This window comes from Marmota flaviventris, chromosome 6 (assembly GCF_047511675.1).
Source record: "Marmota flaviventris isolate mMarFla1 chromosome 6, mMarFla1.hap1, whole genome shotgun sequence".
Lineage (NCBI taxonomy): Eukaryota > Metazoa > Chordata > Mammalia > Rodentia > Sciuridae > Marmota > Marmota flaviventris.
The window spans coordinates 71,536,316-71,558,681 of NC_092503.1; the positions used below are offsets into that span (position 1 = coordinate 71,536,316).

The window sequence follows — 22,366 nt, forward strand, 5'->3', positions numbered from 1 at the left end:
GGAGTCAAACTGAATGCTGAATAACTAAGGGACGCTCTCTGTGCTCTGTGCCAACACCTTCAAACCCTGCTTAGAAACAGACCGGAATGATGGAGATAGCTCCCTCTAGACATAGGGCACTGCTACAAACAAATAAATGAAAACAATGTCTGTCTTTCTAAGAAATATTGTTTTAGTTGTCCTTTTATGGAGGAGACATGGAAGGTTGTAATTTCTTGGCTTACATATGATTTTTATAAGTGGTTCAACTAGTCCAGAACTTAGAGAAGCAACAAAGGCTACCTTTACCCCTGGTGACCAACATTCTCACATTTCCAGTTTCAAGACAAAGAGACCAATGAAGACTATGTCACAGAGAATCAATTTGTATGAAAGATTTTATTAGAGGCAACTGCCAAAATTTATTTTCTACCTGCTTTTCCTTCATACTCTTTTTTTGTTTTGTTTCATTTTGGCTATCTTCAATATTATTTTGATTTTACTATTTAGAAGAGGTTTTAAATAGTAAAATTTACTTTTAAATATTAAAATACTGAAAATTCTTTCTCCCTCCTTCTGATCTTTGCTCAGACTTCTGTCTCTATCAGTAAAAGGAGGTTGGACCTGGTGATCTTCAAAGTCCCTTTCAGCTCTCCTGATCCATGGTTTAAATTCATTATGAAAAAAAAAATCTGGAAAACAGTGGAAAATGCCGCATGGACAAGCGTAATCCACAAACTCTCCCTGTGGACACGGCAGCTTCTGCTGCTTCTGACCCTTCCTGTAATCTGCTTCCTATTCTTGCCCTCCTCAGCCTGCCGGGAGTCATCCATGGACTTGGATGTGGGAGAGAGGGCAGAAGGGACAGAGGGGTTTGGCACTCAGGACAGAGAGTGCAGGAGGAGCCTGATGACGATTTCAGGGTCTGCAGCAAGACTGGAGTTGGCCCTGCCAGTGCCATGTGGTTATGGTACATAGGACCCTGGGCCACAGCCCCAGATTCTCTGAAGGTTATGTGACCACAGCAAGATTAAGCACTATGGGTGTGTTACAAGGCACATGGTGGTGTGAACAAAGAAACTAAATCCAGAGGGAGAAGCTGAGTTCATCTTGTGAGGAAGGAAGAGCAGGAAACAGAGGCTTCTCAGAGAAAGGAGAGGCCATGGCAGGTGATGGCAGCTGGGGAGGAAGGCCAAGGGCAAATATGTGCTCAGTCTCCCGACAGGGTTAAATTTGGGAATAGATAAGATGTGGCCAAAGATTTGAAGGCCAGTGAAGGCAGGCAGATCCTTAGGGCAGTGTGTCTTCCTTCTCTTGTCCCCTCTATATGCATCTATCACTTCACCCTGCAGATACTTGGTCTTCATTCATTTAGTGGTGATCAAGAGAGGCAAGATCCCTGCCACCATAGGTCTCTCATAGGTCTGGGATTGAGATGGACGAATGAATACTAAATAAACACATAGATTTTGATGACCCTCAAAGGAACCCAACAGAGAGATACATGGCTCTTAGGGAGAAAACAGAGATCATTAACAGAGATGATGTCTCTGAGGAGACACAGTGGGAGAGAAGTAACCAGCCAGGCCAAGAGAGAAGAAAAGAGGGTCTAGGCAAAGAAATAGCAAGGGCAAGGCCAGACAAGGGCTTTGCATGGTCAAAGTCCAAGAAGTGAGAGAGGGTGGTAAAAGAAAGTGAAGAACAATTAGGGGGCATATTTTATTTGAAGATCAATGGAAAAAATTGAGATTTTATAAAGAATAGTGACATAACTTTTTAAATTTTAGGATCACTTTGGTTTCTATGTGGAGCATAAATTATAGTAGGGTATGCAGGAAAAAAGTCAGCATAGCAGCCCTGAGATTGCTGCCCCTCCAAAGGCCTGCTTGCCAACAGGGCACTTGGCTGGCATCTGGAGCCTGGACTTCAGAAGTATCCTTACCATTCTCTAACTCATAGTGGTGCTGTTTTAAAGCATTTGTACCAACCGTGTGGTTTATGTTGAACACCTGCTTTCCTTTTGGGATCCTGGAATTCTGGTATGTTTCTGGCAAAAGGTGCCTTAATGACCAGCTATCTGTAAAATCCTTGGACACAGAAACTCTATCGATCTTCCTTCTAACAGCACTGTACACTTATTATAATTTGATGCTAAGGGAGTCAAGGACAACTTGTGTGATTCCACTGAGAGAAGACTCTGGGGAACTTTCTCTTGGTTTCCTTCCCATTCACCTTTTCCCACGGCTGCTTTTACTTTGCATCCTTTTGCTGTAAGAAATCATACCCATGAGTACAACATATGCTGAGTCCTGTGAGACTGCCCAGCAGTGGTCTTAGGGACACCTGCCTGCCAGGAAGAAATTAAAAACAGAAAGACCAGTTACTGTGACAATAGTGGCAGGCCAGGTGAGACATAATGGTTGATGGAGTCAAGATGAAGAGGAGTAGACAGATTTCAGATATCATTTGAAGGTAGAATTGATGATGTTTGCTGAGGGACTAGTAGACTTTCCAGGTGGGGGGAAGGAGGCGATTAAAGACAACTCCTAGGTTTTTGGCTGGCACAGCTGCGTCTCACCTCTGTAAGATGCCTCATGTCTCACTTGTCTTTAAGGTTCTTGGTCCAACTTGTTGTAGCCCTCACTCATGTGACAGTGATCAGCTGTGTGTGGACCCCACCAGCTTCATGCGGGGTTGGCCCAGCAGCACCTTGACTTGTGTGAGACACTGTAGACCTACTTGGCAGCACACCCATGCAACCTGGAAATCAGAGAGCACCTGCCTTTGCAGATGAGGTTGGCAGTCATGTGCAACTCCCCAGAAAAGGCTTGGACTTGGCAAGTTTTTCTGGATAGTAGAGCAGAGCAGAGGTGAAGTTCTCAGAGAGGAGACGGAGAGCCCTCCACAAATCCAGCCTAGTGATAAAGCTGCTGATGCCATCCCTGTGTTAGAAATTCCCCTTCACTAATGTCGACAAGACACCCCAACACACACACTCATCTACCTCCTTCCCGGAATTTAGTCACTGGCTGTCTGATACCACAGATAATTCCTAAAGTAAGGATGGAAAATATGGTACAGGAGCCCTAAAGCTGCCCCTGCCCCCAATACCACCTCAGAGTGTGCTTCAGGCATTTTCTGTTAAGCTTTGCCAGGGATGGTGGCACTTTTCAGAGATTGGAACCCAGAATGAGATACTTGATATGATGTGTTTTCATTGCCGTGTCCAGAGACCAAGCACAAGTGCCATAGCTTATATTTCACCTTTACAGAACAGTCCAGGCTACTTTTAATAAGAGAGCCTGATAGTGCTATTTAAGAAACTACAATAGGAAAAAATTATACATTGTAATACACTTCATGAAATATAATCCTGTTAGTACTAACTACCCAATCAATTAATTTTTATGTACCTAATTAAATTATTGTAGGACCTGCAGCGTTGTGACATTCCCTTGATATTTTACTGATAGCACATTGGGTCGTGTTTCCTCTCAGGAGAGCAATGCAATCCCTTCAAATTGTAGTGGATGTCACTGTTGTGTAGGAAAGAGAGTTCTCTTTAGAGTCAGACAAGCTTGGATTCAGACGGCATGGTACTGCCTCTCCAGCACTATGACCTTAGGCAAAGCACTATGCCTCTCTGAGCCTAGGCTTTCTCTTCCACCAAATGGGCTAATAGTACTTGTAAAAGTTTCCAGCACAGTTCCTAACAATTAGAAGTTTTCAATAAAGAAAAATTATGGTGATGATGGTTATGCATCATTTAAAAAGCTAGTATTCCATTCACTATGTGCAGAATCTACAAGAACCCCGAAAATATTTCAAGGGAGGTATTTTCAAAACTTGTTTCTTTTTAGCTATTTCTCTTTTCTGAATTATTAATAGCAAGTAGCTCTGACTGTGCCCTCCTTTTATGGTAGAGGTGAAACTCTGAATTCTACTGTATTTGAGAACATAAATACCTTGAATGTCGAAGTAAATTCTCTAACTATGGTTCTCCAGTTAGAATAACTAGGTCCCAGCACCTGAAATGTGTAAGTGGAAACTTTCAGAGGTTTTTTTTTTTCTTTTTTATCTTAAATAATTGTCTCCATCCTGTCTTAAATGTCCTCATCTTTCCCCCTTCTTTCTCTATTGCAACAAAAAAGTACATTTCCTTTTATTGCCTTCCCATGCCAGTAGAGCAAAACAAAACCCACAAGATCTATGATTCAGAGGTCATCTTCTTTATTCAAATGACTGTCTAAATAATTTGAAAGGTATATTTAAAAAATCCATCTCTGTAGTTTCCCAAAAAAATTAACATCAGTGTACCCCTTTCCTTTTAAAACCATTCTGGCCATAAGATGGTGTGTGACTACTCCATTTAGTCTTTCTAAATGTGAATAAAGACTCCATGGCTGTTCAGAGGTAGCATTTCTGTCAGCAAACCTGTTGTTAAAATTTTGATAATACTTTTATACAACTTGTGACCAGCAAAATATTTGAGATTTCACCTTTTCTGGAAGATAATAGTCTCTAAATGCTTTTGGAACTAAGTTCTGAACTCTCGTTTTGTTTTCTGACCACTATAACTTATCTTTCTACTCAATCCAGAGGGGAAAAGTGAAGGAATGTGTGTGTGTGTGTGTGTGTGTGTGTGTGTGTGTACACATATGGAGGAGTCATTTGTGAACCCCCAAAATCATAGTCTGACTGTAGGCAGATGTCGCATTTGAAGCTAGAAAATCAGATTAGCTTACTGGAGTCATCCACGTACCATTGCATTTGGGACATTGAGCAATATCAGGTTTTTTTCCTTAGTGAATCTTTTACCTCAAGTGATGATATTAATACATTGGAGAGAATTAGTTTAACAACTTTGTATCTAAAAGCATAATGTCACTGTCCTTGAAGTTAGACAAATGTGAATTAAGGTTCAAACAAAAACATAAATCAGTATTCTGCATATTTTGTTTTTTGTGTTCTTCACATCACTCTGAAATCCAGTAAGGTAGAAAGAAGTGATTAGGGTAGAAGAGACATGGGGAGCAATATTGGAAATCAGAAGGGCATCAAACCACTTTTGTATTTCTTAGAAATTATATTACTAGTATTAGATTCATGGTGTAGATAGAAATACCTCCACCTGTAGTTTCCTGGGGAAAAGCAAATAGGACTGTGCTCATCAGATCCTATTAAAGCCACTAAGAAAATCTTAGCTAAGAGTTGAGTGGTAGGGATAAAGAGAGCAATCAGCCTTATTTGTACAAGAAGTACTTTCTAGAAAACCTGATCATTTCACAACTAATTGGTATAAATGTTCCCTTGCCCACTGTTTGCAGCTGGAGACCCTCTTGTACTTTTTTAGGACTGCTGTTGTAATTAAATGCCATTTGCTTTTCCTTAGCTTAAGAATGCAGTTCCCACTGATTTTTTGCTGTTAAGTAAATTCAAGATTATACAAGAGGGAATTACATACAGATAATTTCCCATATCTGGGATAGGCACTTTACTTGAAAGTGAATGAATAGTAACCATTCAGATTATCTCTTTTAAAACTTTCCCCTGGCTTCTCTAACAGTAAATATGAAGAAATGAAAAAGCAGTGCTTTCATGCTTAGTGTAGCATTACCATATGTTCTCACCCACCTTTTCCTAAGAGCAGTCTGGTGAGCCACTTCAAGAGTCTGTGAGGTCTTTGGAAATCAATCTAGCTTAAAATGCCATTAGGGCAGGAAGTGTCCATGGCTCTCATACTCACCGTTGTTTTGAGACATCTAGACAGTGCACAGAGCCTGGGAGAGGCCAGTAAGTCCTAGTGGAATGAATATGTCAGGTGTTGTCCTGTGGGCTTCTGGGTTCTGACATACCTCCAAGAAAGCTAAGATAGGAGGCAATCTATTTAGCTGTATTGTCCACTAACCACATGTGGCTTCTTAAGTTTAAATTACTTAAAATGGATTAAAGTTAAAATTCAGTTCCTATTCACACAAGATAAATTTCAAGTACTCAACAGCCACATGAGGGTGGTGGCTACCATAATGGAAAAGTACGAAGGTTGAGTGTTTCCATCAGCACAGAAAGTGGTATTAGACAGCACCATTAGAGTATTAATAGTGGCCTAAGTTAATGGCCTCAGTTTTTAAAAGTGAAGTTCCCATGTGACTGTAAAGTACACTCAATACAAAGAGCCCTTTTATGCCTCTTGCCCCAAGAACTCAACCTACGAAAGATAGGTAGCCCACCGAGGTGGCTGTCTCTTTGAGACCGATAGCCAGATAACATTGATATTGTTGACAAGACTGTCGTTCAGTTGATACAAATTTGTTTAGCTACACTACTATTTTAATAAAGACCTGCTGTTTTAAGCCCCTCCACTACGTTCTTCTTATGCCCCAGCAGTATTAGCCATTTCTCTAGGATTCTCCAAACCTCTCTTCAGTCCACCAAATGAGTAAGTTAATGTCTGTCCCATGCCCCAGGGGTAGGAGACTACTCAAGGCTGCTTTCCCAGCACGACAGGCCTTGAACTGGTGGGCACTGCCTTTAGCCTCATGTCTTTAGGAGGCACCACTTCCTCAGGGTCTTTCCAGAGACTCCCCTCCCCTATCACTGCTATGGTCTAGATTCACATCACAGAACCATTGGCCTCAAGAAGACCTTATAACCATTCTCATCCAGCCTCCTTATTTTACCCAATAAATCCAGTCCCTGAGAGTCACTCATCTAGTTTGTGGCTGATGCAGACATAAAACTCCTAATGTGAAACTTTTTTATTTGTTTGGTTTTGCAACATCTTCCTGTCCATTTCCTTAACTGTGAAATGGGGATTAATAGCTTGATTTCTTTATACCTCACAAAATTGTTAGTAAAAAGAAAAATGATGCCCAGAATTCCGTGTGTGTCAACACTCTTGTACACATTCTCATTTAATCCTCACAAGAACCTGTGGGAGGTGTTAGGCTCCGAGGCAGTGAGTCACCTGCCCAACATAACAGAAAAAAGCTAGTGTGAGCAGAAAGCTGTACATCTCTCGTGGCTTGGAAAGCTGCACACTCTTTTTACGTAAGATAACATAACCATGTGGCATCACTAGTGTTTAGCCTGTGGCATTCAAGATTTAGTGACACTGAAGGTAGTAACTTTATTCCAGTGATGCACTTTATTTATTTATTTATTTTTCTTTGATAATGTGCCAATTGCACAGACTTTGGTTCAGCATTGAAACAGAAGTGGGCTGCTTTGAAGTATATTTTTAAAATGAGAGTATCCAAATTTGTAATTAGCTTTACAAATACTGATTATACAGTTGGAGGATCTAAAGAGCTTCAGGAAAGCATTTGTGTTATTAGTGGTGATTTTTTTTTTTTTTTTTGGATTTTCCCCCACCCAAGCAATTAAAAAAATAAAGTAGGCTCTTTGAGGAGTCATTTCCTCTATTACCACCTTATTTTTCACATCTTAGAGTCCTCATGTGCTTAGAAAATTAACCATACATCTGATTGTGGCAAAGAAAAATCATTTATAAGTCATTTTACCTACTTTGATACCCAATTTTCAGGAGAATACTTCTTAAATTATAAATGGAGAAGCCACAGTGAAGGAAATGGTCCACTTCTCAATACAGCTTTGGTCTTTGGATCATTTTAACAGAAACAATTCCTACTTTTAAGTGAGACTATTGGGAAAGATAAATTTAATTCACTTCCAGAGTAAAGTTGAAACATTTTGAACCCTTTCCCCCTACACCTTAGCCATTTTATAGTATGTGGTGCAGAAATTGAGTTTATAGATAAGGGAAAGAGTGAGGTTATTTCATTCCATATAACAAAAAAAAAATGTTTTAATTTTCTCTTATTAGCATATGGAAATTGTGGCATTCTCTACACCAAATATTCTGTAAGTTCACATATATATAAAGGGGGAAAGAAAGAAAGCTTATTAGAAAAATCTATAAATGGAAAGGGACTTGAGGCTGAAAGCCCTGCTGTTGCAATCCTAATTTGTGTTCACTGTTGGGAAGAATACATTCGTGTATATGCATGTTAAAATATGTATCATGGATATGCCCCCATGTCTCTCCATGGACACCTGTTTTGTATTGTGTAAGAGTCTCTCATCTTTCTATTATGCACTTCATGCCAATACAGGACCTTCAGTGAGTTTACTTTTATCTCCAATTTTCTTGGACTTTGCACCATTTTTCTGCTTTGTGTAGGAGCTATAGATGGTGTTAGCAAAAGAGTGGGAAAGTATCATTCATGATTTACAGTCAGACGTGGCATCATGGTAATAAAACACTAGGCTCCAATAGATCATTGAAATAACAAAGCTCACATTCCTTCAAACATATTAGGGCATAAGAAGGCCTGATGAGTGGGCACATACTTTCAAAACTCGCCAGCCGCTTATTCTTATCCCAGTGCACCCAACATTAAATGAGTTAACCTGTGCAAGACAAATGGCACCAGAGATGGCATATTGAAACACATGTGAAGGTGAGCCATCATTATTAGTGTGTATAATTGATTTTGTCTTCACATCTCCTTCTGTTTCTGAGGCCATGCTAAGGAACAGCATAATGTCTAAAAAGAAGAAAACATGAAAAGAAAGGAAGCCAAAGCCCTCAGGATTGCAGAAGCTGAATCTTCAGCCCACAATCAGTGGTTTCCTTCTCATTGGTAACATGTGAATTATGTCTATACTCCCACACCCCTTCCATGTTAAGTTGTATAGGCAAGTCATGACTTTCCCATTGTGCACCTCTGACTCAGTGGGGCCTAATGAGGTCCACTCAATGGTGAACTTACATTAACCCCATTTCAAATGACATACGACAAAACAGCAAGATGCTCTTTATCGTCTGAGAAAAAATAAAATAAAATATCCTAAGTTTGATCACCACTGATTAGAACTTTTGTAAAGATGTGTGGGGTGCGACTGGATCTTTCTGTGTCCATAATAAAGTAGGTAATTAGCAAATTCATCAGGCACTCATGCTTCTGGGAAGAGTGTAAATTCATGTGGCCTCTCTAGAAGGTCATTAGGACCCTTAAAGTTCAAGCCACTTGACTCGGTAATTCTTTCTCTAGAAAGGCACCTAAGAAAATGTCCAGAAGTTTAGACAAATCTGATAGTCAGATATATCCCTCAAAGTGAAATTGGTAATAACACAAAACCTGTAATTCTAAAACTGAAAGAAATAGTCAAATAAAATGCATTTCTGTAGAGTATAAAATCACATAAATATTAGAAAGCATGTTTGTAAGTGATTTTTAATAACTTAGGAAAATATTTGCATTCATATAACTTACATTTTATTTCATAATTAAACTTAAAAAGTTGAAACAAAGCTCTTGAATATGTTTGTGTATCTGAAAAGAATACTGATCCACAATCCCTTGTCTGCTCTATAAAACAATTGCCAAGCAACTATGCAATGAAGGAGCATATCTTCTATCTTCTAAGAACTTGTCCCCAGTTCTAAAGCCAAAAACTTTGGGGGGTTGTTTGGTCACATTATGTTATTTGTAATTGTTTTGGTAGAAAAACCTGAGCTGAACTAATGTAAGGCACTATTTTATCCCACTTACTAAAAGTAAGCCTCTATTTTTGTACAGAATTATTCAATGTGTTTATTAAGGGTGCTACTCCAGAATCCCTTGGGGTAATATGTAATGAGTTGTAGTTGCATCACAATACTCTCTAAAATCTAAAAGAAATAATCTAAATTCTGAACTGTGTCCACCCCAGGAGTTACGGGTTAAGGACCCACACAACAAAACATCACTAGTGATTTCACTGGTGCCAACGTTGCCATTACTCTTTAATTTTTTATTTTATACCTTCCATATTTTCCACAAATTCTACAATAAGCACATATTAATTCATCATCAGAAAAATAAATATTGCTAATTTTAAAATAAACACATTTAAGGTATCAAAGAAACAAAATGTCAGACTTTACAAGTCAATTATTTGATGAATATGGAAAGCAGTATGGAGATTCCTTGGAAATCTGGGAATGGAACCACCATTTGACCCAGCTACCCCTCTCCTTGGTCTATACCCAAAGGACTTAAAAACAGCATACAACAGGGACACAGCCACATCAATGTTTATAGCAGCACAATTCACAATAGCTAAACTGTGGAGCCAACCTAGATGCCCTTCAGTGAATGACTGGAGAAAAAAAAATGTGGCATATATACACAATGGAATTTTACTCAGCAATAAGAGAGAATAAAATCATGGCATTTGCAGGTAAATGGATGGCATTGGAGAAGATGATGCTAAGTGAAGTTAGCCAATCCCAAAAAACCAAATGACGAATGTTTTCTCTGATTTAAAGAGGCTGACTCATAGTGGGGTAGAGAGGGGGAGCATGGGAGGTATAGATGAATTCTAGATAGGGCAGAGGGGTGGGAGGGGAAGGGAGGGGGCAGGGGGTTAGTAAGGATGGTGGAATGTGATAGACATCATTATCCAAAGTACATGTATGAAGACACGAATTGGTGTCAACATACTTTATATAAAACCAGAGATATTAAAAATTGTGCTGTATATGTGTAATAAGAATTATAAAGCATTTCACTGTCATTTATTTTTAAATAAATAAATGTCATAGGGCTTCTACCTTGGTGGAGCCCTGGCATTTTGGGGGCTCATTTGTCATATTCTATTATGTGACTTGGTCAAAAGACACAGCCAGAGAGACAGGAAGTTAGTAGAGAGGTTGTAAAGAGCAGGTGTGAGATAGCAGGAGCAAGGCAGGAATTGTTCACTTTCAAAGTTTATTAATGGACAACTCTTCTCCACTAGGTGGACACTCACTGACCTATCACAAGGTTGCCCTGCAAAACTTTGGGGTCCATGTCTGAATGGATTGCTGTAGCCTTCTCATCTCTCCCTTCGCCCAGTTCCCTGTATCCTAAGACTCGAAGCCAGGACAGGACCTGGAAAAATTATATGTAAGTTTTGACTAAGGTTTCTTTTCCTTAACCAAACAATATAAAAGTTTTCTTAGGTAATAGTAACAAATAGCTTAAGCAAATATGCATTACCTTTGTTTTAACGAAGTATCATGAGAGTTATAATTGAGGAAAGGAGCAGGGGTTGGAATCTCCATGTTAGCGGTTCCTTAACTCAGTGGTTTTTAAACTTTAAGCTTGCATCAGAATTACCTAGAGGGCTTGTTAAATTACAGATTGCTGGGCCTCACGCCCAGAATTTCTGATTCAGTAAATCTGAATTCTACTGAATTCAAGGTCAATGCCAGAAATTTGCTTTCCAACAGTTTTCCAAGTGATGCTAGTGTAGCCAGGTCACGGACTCCACTTTGAGAATCACTACCTTAACTCAAATGTGACTGGAAAGATGAATGATAGATATAAAACTGTGACTTTAGTATTAAAAACTATTAAATTATTATATGAAAACTTTACTTAATGCATTGACACATCTCAACAAATCATTTTAGGGTCTACTCAGGACCTTCACACTTGAAAATCCGGCCACATAGTTGCCATTACTCCCTGCCAGCCTTCCTCCTACTGGTCTCAGTCATTCTTTGCCCTTGGTTTTCAAATGATGTGACTAATGGTGCTGTTATTAGTCTAAAACAATGACTGCAGTCCTTTAGCAGGTGTGCTCATCATGCTTTTAGATACACTCAAAAAGAGAAATCTTTTTTCCCCTGGGTTGGGAATGTATTGTCACCTTTCAAACTAAATCATCATTGTATTATTCCTCTTTCGTACATTGAAGTCTGACTTGATTTCCAGAACACATTCGAGGGAGACAACATCTCCAATAAATACCCCAAGTCAGCAAGTTCAGGTTTCTGTGGGGTCTAAGTTCCCAGGACTGACATGTTTTGAGGATTGGCTTGTATGTTAGCTATCAAACAGGTCAATCACCTGTATTCCAAGGATAAGAATTATTTATCCCATTATAATAGAAAGAAGTAGGAGAGTTTGGCTAAATAAATGCACACTGGATATATATGAATATACACACAACTATACACATGTGAATGGATATGCATTTTACATATTTCTGAGCTCTCATTTTAGGAATTGTGTTTCTTCCTTCCTTTCTTTCTTTCTTTTTTTTTTTCTTTCTTTCTTTTTTTTTTTTTTTTTTTTTTTGTGTGTGTGTGTGTATGTGTGTGGTGCTGGGGATTAAATTCAGGGCCTCACACATGCTTTGCAAGCACTGTATCACTGAGCTATATCTCCAGCTCCCATTTTAGAAATTTTAAACATTTTTTCTTTTCCTTCATTGAATCAATATGAATGTAAAAATAGTATGACTGATGCTGTCCAGGAAAACATTCAAGAAATTGCTGGGCATTTTAAATCTGTGGATGAAGCACTGTGATTTATAACATTTTTCTTGGATATGGTAAATGTTATCATTCAAAGCAGTACTCAGGATTTACAGTTCTTTTATTATAATGCTCTAGAATGGAGAATAATCACTGTTTATAAAGCAATTGCCAAGCAACTATGTAATGAAAGAGCATATCTATCTTCTAAACATTAATGGAGCCCCAAATCCCAGAAATAGGTCAGGAAGAGAAGACAAAAAGTGATAGGTGGTGGAATATTCTAGAGTGGAATTAACCCAGAGCTGTCTTCTGGGGTGGCCCAAAGGATGAATGGGTTGGTATAAGGGATGACAGAGTTGAGAGTGATAGAGTTAGTTACTGTATCCTTACAAACTTTACCATCTCAAGAGGGGTGGAAGGGAAAGGGAGGGAGAAGGGGAATTGTATCGATGGTGGAAGGAGACCCTTATCATTATACAAAATACATGTATGAAGATGTGAATTTGGTGTCAACATATCTTATATACAAAGATAAGATAAATTGTGGTATAAAGGTGTAATAAGAATTGTAATGCAAATAATAATAATAGAGCTCATGTAAAAAATAAATAAATAAAAATTTAAAAAAAACTTTACCATCTCTATCAAGTGCTAGTTATTTCATATAGCATTTGGAAGGAAAGTTGTCAGTTTATGAAGCATCTTCACCATGAAGTGAAAGAAGGACTTGGATCAAATGTCCCTTGTGTTCCTCCTGCTTTGCCATTCTGTGAACCTCCCTGTTTACACATCATGCTTTCCTGTAGGGTGACCTGTGCTCTGGAGGGAAGAAGGCCTCTGTGATTCCTCAAGTGAATCTGGGTTTTGGTTTCCAGCCTGGATCACCCCCTCCATGTTTGGGCAGGGCACTTGGCCTCCAAGGACCTGGAGTGTCTCTGTAAAACTCAATACTGTGAACCTAAAACTGCTCTTAAAATATATTAATTTTAAAAAGCTGAATACCAGACAGTATGGCAAACCCTCAAAATACTGAACAGAATTACCATATGATCCAGTAATTTCACTTCTGGGTACACACTCAAAAGTGAACATAGGAATTTGAATGTATAACTTACACACTCAAGTTCATAGCAGCATTATACACTATAGCCAAAAGCTGGGAGCAGCTCAGATGTCCATCAACAGATAAATGGATAAATAAAAATTATTCAGCCTTAAAAATATGTGAAATTCTGATAATGTTACCATACAGATAAACCTTGAAAATACTAAATAAGGCAGATGCAAAAAGGACCATTACATGGTCCCATTTATATGAGGCATCTAGAGTTGCCAAATTCAGAAGCAGAAAGTTGAATTGTGGGTGTTGGAGACAGAGGAATGGGTAATTGTTGCTTAATGAATATAAGGTTTGAATTTGGGAAGATGAAAATGTTCTGGAGATGGATGGTTGCACTAAAATGTGAATGTACTTAATGTCACAAAACTGTATATTTTTAAATGATTAAAATGAAAATTTTTTGTTACTTACGTTTTACCACATTTTTTTTTTTAAACCCAAATACCATGGCTCACCTTCACTCAAGAATGCTGGGCAGAATCACTAATTCGTTCTTGGTGGTGACTTTGTAGTTTGTGAGGGGGGAATAAAAACAGACCATGACACCACTCACCCCTCTTTTCCTGCTACCTTTTGGGCAATTTCCAAAGATGGAAGAGGTAAGGATCTGCTGAGCAGGATACCTCAGTCTTAGGAATGGGTTTCCCATTGGAGTAAAGATACACCTGTGGGAAACCATCAAGGAAATTTGCCATTAACATCCGTAGTCTCTACCAAAATGCCATTTACACCCAGAGGAAATCTGTCACCTATGCTCCTGTCACAGGGCTGCTCCTGTTCTTCCAGAATGTGTTCATAAACTGATTCAATCCCAGAGCACGGTGCCAACAGTGCCACAGAGCTGTGTGCTCAACTGTGGCTTATGACAGGCCTTGTTCTCTGGAGGAGGACACATAGGGAGAAACCAGTGAATGAGGACTTGCCACAAGAGTCCCACATAGTAGAAAAGGAAGGCTTTGAGAGGAAATTAATAGTGTTGGGCTCCCCACTATGGGGCTTCCGATTTTTATGATGCCTCTTTACAATGTCCAAATGAAGTATAATTTATGCATCATCATCAGCTCTCTACACTATTGAGAACAGGCAACATTGGATCCATAAGCCACAGAGCAGGTCAGTGGGTGGCCTGCACCCCTGGGGCCAACATGAAGGCTGAAACCCACCAGAATAGTCCATTGTACCCTACTTTTCTTGGATTTTGCTTTAAATTCAATGTTTCTAGAAAGCTGACCTTGAAAAACATCCAATAGGTTCTCATCAGGCCTAGTAGCCATATTTTCTTCAGATCTCCTTCACTACTGTCAGGCTATGTCCTTGGGGCTGACCAGGAGTAGGATTCATGAGGCATAGTACATAAGGATCCATGGTGTCAAAAAACTGAGAAATTGTTATCCTAAATTATCCCACCTTCTCCTTAAAGTATCAAGATTGTGTGTGGTAGGTATACACTCATACATGTGTATGTTTGGCTTAAGGAATTTGTATAATCAAAACAGAGGTGAAATGATGTCATCGAAGTTAAAAGACATATATATATAATGTATTTATGTATATATGTATGTATATATAGTCAGTCCCCTCATTCTCATGCCATACTTTCCAAATCTGCTGCTTTAATTAGGTAGTAGAGACTAGGACAGAGCAATGGAAATTTCTGACTCACTTGCTATGATATCAAAAAGAAAATGGAATTAAAGGTTTTTGTAGAAAAGAAAACTCAGATCAGCAATTCTAAGGGAGACAAAAATAAGGGCTTATTCATCTCTAATGTCCACACGAATCTACCAACATCCTATGCTTGAGTTGAAATGACATGGATATAGAATCCAATCAAAATAAATGTAGTCCCATGAGTTCAAAGACCATAATTTGAGGATGAACACACTGATACACACTCAGACAAATGATACAAGATAAAGAAAGCCAGCAACGACAGACCCTTGGGGACCCTTCCTGTGGACCCTCGTGTTTCCGAGGAATCAGACGAGCCTAGTTTCAGATGCCAAATTCATGTTTACTGATGGCTTAGCTACCTGGAATCTGACTAACCAGAACCTGAATTAACTAACCTTCATATTCACCCACACCCACCCAGCCCTTCCCACACACCCCACCCTACCACACACACCCCACTTCCCTTTTTCAGAGACAAAACTCAGAAAACAAGATCGCTTTGGTTTTCAGTGAAGGGGGAAACATACCCTGGAGGATATTTGTCGCTGATCACAGTGACATGCTGAATCATTGAGAATGTTCAAATGTTTCAAAATTAGGAAAAGAAACTGCTTTGGAAAGCTCTTTAACAATAAGCATTTTCTAGTTATGGATTAACCAGAAAATCAAAACAAAAATCATCTTCTTGTCCTCAAATAGTCTAGTTAACTGAAATTTTATTATACCTACTGTTGTGCCTCAATAATAGTCTAAAAATGTTGACCAAGAAAAATGTAACATTACTTTTTATTCTTCTTGAGAAACTATGCAATTTTTGCCTTTTACCACTTTCCAGTGCTGTTCTTGTGTAGGAAATATCTAGACGTTGTGATATCATTAGTTTTAAGAGTAACATAAAATAATTTTATGAACCTATATGTTTAGCTTCTATAGTCATTGAGGAACTGTTGGCAAAATTTTAAAGTCAATTCTGTTTTGTTTTATTTTGTTTTGTTCTGAAGAACCTATGATATCGCTGTTTGTAACAAATTCAGTTTCACAGCTGTGTTCTTCAAACAGCATCATCAAATTTATTTTTCAGGGTTGGGGTTGTGGCTCAGTGGTAGAGTGCTCACCTAGCACACATGAGGCACTGGGTTTGATCCTCAGTTTTTAAAACTATATTTTAAAAATATAGTTTTCACTCTTTGCATACATCATAAATGTACAGAGATACTATCAGCATGATAAGATATGTTCATATATAAATTGAAATTTTCAGATGATATTTATTATAAGTCTTTAAAGAAACTGAGCTCTATTGTATTATAAAGCTGCCTACCAAGTGATACCAGTTGTACATACATGATTTTATCAGTTTGTTCTAATAGTTTTCAACCTGTTGACTTTTTAAGAAATGATTTGTGTGCTCTGTTTTGTAAGCATCTGTCACTAATGAAATGATATCTCTCTCTGAACCCTTATTTAACCCAGGGGATCATAGCATATCCTTCAAGGACACCCATTAGACTGGTCTTTGAGAGGCACTAGCTCCTATAGCTCTGTTGCAGCTAGAAAGTATGGAGAACCAATTTCATGATGATGAAACACATTTCAGCTCTTCTACCCCAGAACAGAATTTGCAAAGCTTTGCAAAATAGCAGAACTTTTGGAGTTGTAGTAGTGCTTAGTTAGAAACTAGAATCTTTTGTCTCTGGCTGATTTTTCCCGTATTCCATGCTGTATTTGTCACTAGGCTGAATTTTTATACTGGGTCCTATGGGTTAAGTATTCTTAATTTCCAGAAAAAGCCAGAATCCCCAGGCATAATGGCAAACACCTGTAATCCCAGCAGCTCAGGAGGTGGAGACAGGAGGATTGTGAGTTCAAAGCCATCCTCAGCAACTTAGCAAGGTGCTAAGCAACTCAGTGAGACCCTGTCTCTAAATAAAATGCAAAAATAGGGCTGGGAATGTAGCTTAGTGGTTGAGTACCCCTGAGTTCCCAGTACCTCCCCCCCACCCCCAAAAAAGAGCCAGAATCAGAGAAGAGTTGGCTCCTTTTATCAAAACAGAAGTAGCTTTATTTTCCTTATTATAAAAGTAGTAGATCCTTGGGTCACTTAATGGCAGAGAAATGTCTTGAGAAGTGTGTTGTTAGCCAAGTTTGTCATTCTGTGAACATTATAGAATGTACTTACACAAACAGCTGTAATACACTATTTAATATAACCTTATGGAATCTCCATGACTATCATTGACCAAAACATCATTAGGTGGCATTTAACCACATATATTTATTCTACACAATTTGTAAAATAACAGAAAAGAAGAAAAGTAATTTACATATTATTATCCTGGCTATCCAAAAATAATTTTCATATGACCTATTAACTGATATTTTATGTATTCTTCACACTTTTTCAACTAACTAATTAGAAATTTATAAACAGTACTCTGCACTGATTGCATCCAACAAGTTGGTGGCACTTAGGAATGATGATGTTACATGTCACTTTACAGGACAATCTCCTTGTTACTTATTTTTTCCCCTTTTAATTATATTTATCAACTCTCATAAGAACAGATAACTATGTGGACTCACCAAAATCTTTATCTGGTGGAAGTTTCTATCAGCCCGTATTTTCATTTCAACATGTTGCTAATCAAAGATACTGAATGGCACTGCAAGATCTTTGTGGATTTCTGTAATCATAAAAGGAAGATTCACTTATATACAGGTATTAGGCCAACTGATTGTGTTCCAGTTATTTAAAAATTAGTAATCAATTTACTGTAAGCCAATTTGGCATAAACAAGAAAGACTGATTTAGACAGATCCCATTTCCTATCATCCGCAATCCAAATAATATCAATTCCAATAAAAATTCTAATTTTATAATTGATGGTAACAGAATTTCATTCAAATACCTTGAACTGTGAACCAGAGTGTTTTCTTTCTTTTTTTTAATATTTATTTTTTAGTTGGACACAATATCTTTATTTATTTATTTTTATGTGGTGCTGAGGATCGAACCCAAGGCCTTGCATGTGCTAGGCAAGCACTCTACCGCTGAGCCACGACCCCAGCCCCCACGCCCGCCCCCCCCCCCCCCCCCCCGAGTGTTTTCTTTCAACTTTGCATCCTTATGTCTCTTCTAAAAGCTTCTCTTCAGATGGCTCTGGTGAGATGTCAGGCTCTGAGGGTCCTGCTGGGATCCCTTTACTTTCCTTTAGAGAGTGCTGGGACTTAGGGTTGAAAAGAGTCCTAACCCTTAGCCAAGATTAGGAAGGCCTTTCATAAAACTGGATTTTTAAAGGATTCATCTGAGAAGTGTGATCCACAAACCTTATATTTGTCTGTGACCAGAAAGTATTCAGTAAGCAACTGCTAGAAGAGATTTATTTGTTTAAAAAAATGGCCTGTGTTTGTCTCTGGTTCCTCTAGGTCTCATCATCCCCTATGTTAGATAGTAAGTTCCTTGAAAGCAGAAATTTCTTTCTGTATTCCTTCAGATCTTTGGTGTCCTGGCATTTAGCAGGGACTCAGTGTAGACAGACTTGAGTTAATATTTCTGTGGCTCATTCAGATGACTGAATGTGTACAGTTCAGGTAACTCCATTTTACCTTCTTCCCACAGCCCTTGAAGAGTGCTTTGATAAATATCTACAGTCGTGCTTGATGCCTGATTGGGTACTGGTATGGGAAGTGGTATACAGCACTTTGATGCTCCCCTGGAGAAGGAGACACCCATGTGGATGATGAGAATTGGGCTCTTTGTCTTCGGTTTCCTTTTGAGCGCCTTGCTTCACTGAGTCACAGTGCTGGCAGTTCAGTGATGGGCATGCCATTGAAGCCAGAGACTGCCCCTCAGACTATTTATGACATTGTATTGAAATTTCCCATTACATTAACAATCATATAATTTCAAGAACATGCTAAAAGTTAGTTGGCTTTGTAGTTGACATTGAGATTAACTTTCTCTAACCTAAACCAGTGAAAACTAAAATGCTCCTCACCACATAAAAGTTTTGCTTTCGCTGTGTTCAGACCCCTCCCACCTTGTCACAGCACAGTCATTTGGTGTCTGATTTGGGGGCGGTGTGGTTGTTTCTCAGTGGTGTATGACCCACTTTTTCATAATACTTAATTGCCTGTGTTTTTACAACACAAGTCATAAGTTCTGACAATAGTGGACTAAAACCCAAAAAAGATTTTTTCTGAAACATCGCATCAGCGCTGCTCAAGTACTGTGCACTGTGGAAAGAAGCTCTCGGCTCTGTAGGGCGTGTGTTGACTACCAAGGGATGGCAGGACCTTTCCTCTAGTCTCTGGATAATGAGCAAGCACACAGGTAAAGATGCCTTTCTCAGAGTTGACTCCTTTAATTCTTTTTTTGAACTAGACTTTTTAAAAATATTCATCTCTACCTGCATGCGTTTGCTGATGTGGTTTTGCAGGGGGTTCAGAGGAACAGGTTTCTCTGGTACCTTAAGATCTTAATAACTTAACTTTTCATTAGAAGTCTAAAGAGATAGTGATCAAAAATAAACTGTTCTCTCTATCCTGTCTGTGCCCTTGGCAGACATCCTTTTATCAGTTTTTTTTTTTTTTTTCCCTTATTTGCTGTGGTTGTCTATAAACATCAGGTGCCTGGTTCTGCAGTGATATCCATGTGTGGGTTAATGCTTTGTGTGAGCTTCAGGCCATGGGTTGTAAAGTGTGGTTACGGCAGACAGAGTAAGATGCTCGCAGAAGGGAAGGGATGGCAGGGGTTACTGTGGCTTAGTAAGCATGATCCATTGAAGACTAGAAGCAGATAGAACGCAAGTGCTATTGACTAAAGTTTGGCAGAATCTTTCTTGACATCGGGCTGTGTTTTAGAATTGTTTATGTGTCTGACAGCGCTTTGGTTAATTGGAAGAACTCTTAAAAATCCTCACTGTTTCAAAACAAGGGAGGTATTCACCTTCCCAAATAGATAGGAAAACTTTGGGATATATTTCTTTGCTGAAGGTTGACTGGCGTGCAGTTCATGGCAGGCTCATCTCTACTGAATTACATACCAAGTTAGAGTCTTTGAATGTGCCCAGAGATAAGTCAACCATGTTTTCCCTGAAAGTCCTGATACAGAAAAAGAATGAAAGTACAAACACTAACTGGAAAAAATGTCACGCATTTTAGACACTTTGCATCCTTTGTTAGGACAAACCCTGGGTTGGGTTTTTTACATTTGTGAAGTTGTGCGGTAGGTGGAGCAGTGTGGGTGGCCCAGAAAAAGTAGCGGTTAGAATAACATTTTCCATTTATTGCCCTTTGTGCATGGCTAAAAATAAGATTCATACAAATCAGAATATGTAATGCAAGCAAAATCACTCTGTTAATTCTGATGACTGGTTTGCCCACATCTTTGCATTTGTCTGGTAAGTGGTATATTGGGAAATAAATGTGTCTTTGTTTAAATAGCAAAAGGCAGCCAGGTTTTTTGCGCTGTTTATCGGCATGTGATAGTTTATCAGCATTTTCCCCTTCTGAAGGAAGAAAGGCACAACCCAAACATTTACAAATTGTGTCAATGGAAGGATGAAAGAAGTGGCCGAATCCTTGAATCTTTTTAAAAAGCAATTGCCTTCTCTGAAATGCTGTCTTACGACATCCATTTCTTGGCTCATTATTAGAAAGTTGTTGTTTCTTGTAAACCCACAGAACAGAAAGGAAAGGGTCTGTTAGTGGTGCCATCCTAGAGATTGGCAATAGTGTGCGTGTATATGGATGGGGTGGTAGGGAGCAGGGGATAAGGATGAGCACACACCTGCCCTGTAGTACCCTCCATGGACACAGATGTTGGAGGATCAGTTAACCATGTGAAAACTCCCCTTCATCTGGCTTCTGAGTCTACTGCAACCACAGTAAGTGATAACATGTCAGTTTGCGGCTACATGAAACCCCAAAGAGAGATGGCGTCAGCAATCACAGGGAAATTTGTGCCTTCGTGATCCCAGAGATGGTGCTGTCCCGTTCCACTGACTGAGTGGCTGTGGCATTTCCAAAGAATGACAATGTCTGCAAGTGTTCTGAGCCTTTCAGTTTGATGTAATCTGTGAAATAGATGAGTCAAGAGGGCAGTCATTCCAGAAGCCTCTGAGAAATGAAGACTGTAAATTACATTCCTCCAACCATGGCAGACAGCATGGTGCAGTGCTTAAAGTAAGATAAGAGCTTTGGGAGAAAAAAAAAGACCCCAGAGCAAATCTTAACTTAGCTACCTGTTGACCTTGATCTATTTACTTAACCTCATCCAGGCCTGGGTGTCTTGTTGAAAAAGGAAATAGGAATAGTACCTACCTTATAGGGTAGTTGTAAGAATTCAGCGAGATTATGTACCTTGTAGCACAAAGCCAATGCTCCGTAAACCGATGTTGGTATTATTCTTATTTGTGCTGCTGCATCATTGGAGAATTTCAGGGATTTGGGAATTCCCCTCTATGCTTGGAGTACGGATTTTGGAATTAAATGCACAAAGGATCAGCCTCTTGTTCATGTTTCTCAATCAGAAGGATCTAGGCATTTATAGAGTGATTTGGTACTTCATTGGTTACTAATACTATCTGGGATGTTGTTTTTATTCTACAATCAAATGAGCACAATGTAAGCCTCTCTTTCCTTTTAAGATTAGCACTGTGTTGAGCATAATCAGTTATTTTTACCCTCTCACTATGTTTTTTATTTAAACATGGATATTTCAGTTCTAACATCTGTGCATGTTAATTGTTGTACCTGCTGGCGTGCATTATGAAAGAGTGCGCTAATGTTGTAATCAAGCAAGGTTTTAAATATTTCAGGTGGGAATGAGCAAAACTTCAGGAACAATTAGCTTCTGTGGTGGTGTAGTTCCCTACAGAAAAAACTGAATCTATTATAATTCTGGTTACTGATTAGTCCTACAGATGACCAAATACTGATGCAAGGAAATCAATTGCTGTTAACTTCTATTTTCATTATTTTTTGCAAATTATTTTCTATTTCATGTAATACATACCTGCCCTTCAAGGAGTCCTTTTATGCCCACCAGTTTTTTATTAAAATTAAATCTATTTTGCATTTCATAATGTAAAGTCATAACTGTAGGCATCATGTAACTTTTTTGGTTAACTTTTAGAACCTGTAGAATTAGATGCTAAGAGTTCAAATTCAGCTTTCCCCATGACCTTACTGGGATGCTATTTCTTCATTTATCAAATTAAAAAAAAAAAAAAAGACTGTGACAGCACCTTGACTTTGCCTTACCTGGGACCTGA

General features: G+C 38.8%; 1 protein-coding gene across 1 annotated transcript in view; it reads left to right on the forward strand.

The window, feature by feature from the left end:
* Bach2 (BTB domain and CNC homolog 2) overlaps positions 1-22,366 on the forward strand; it is a 340,193-nt gene that overhangs the window by 184,401 nt on the left and 133,426 nt on the right. Inside the window, exon 3 of the mRNA XM_027928350.2 lies at positions 10,786-10,934. The gene's annotated coding sequence lies outside the window, so the exon portion shown is untranslated. The remainder of the gene's footprint in view (positions 1-10,785; positions 10,935-22,366) is intronic.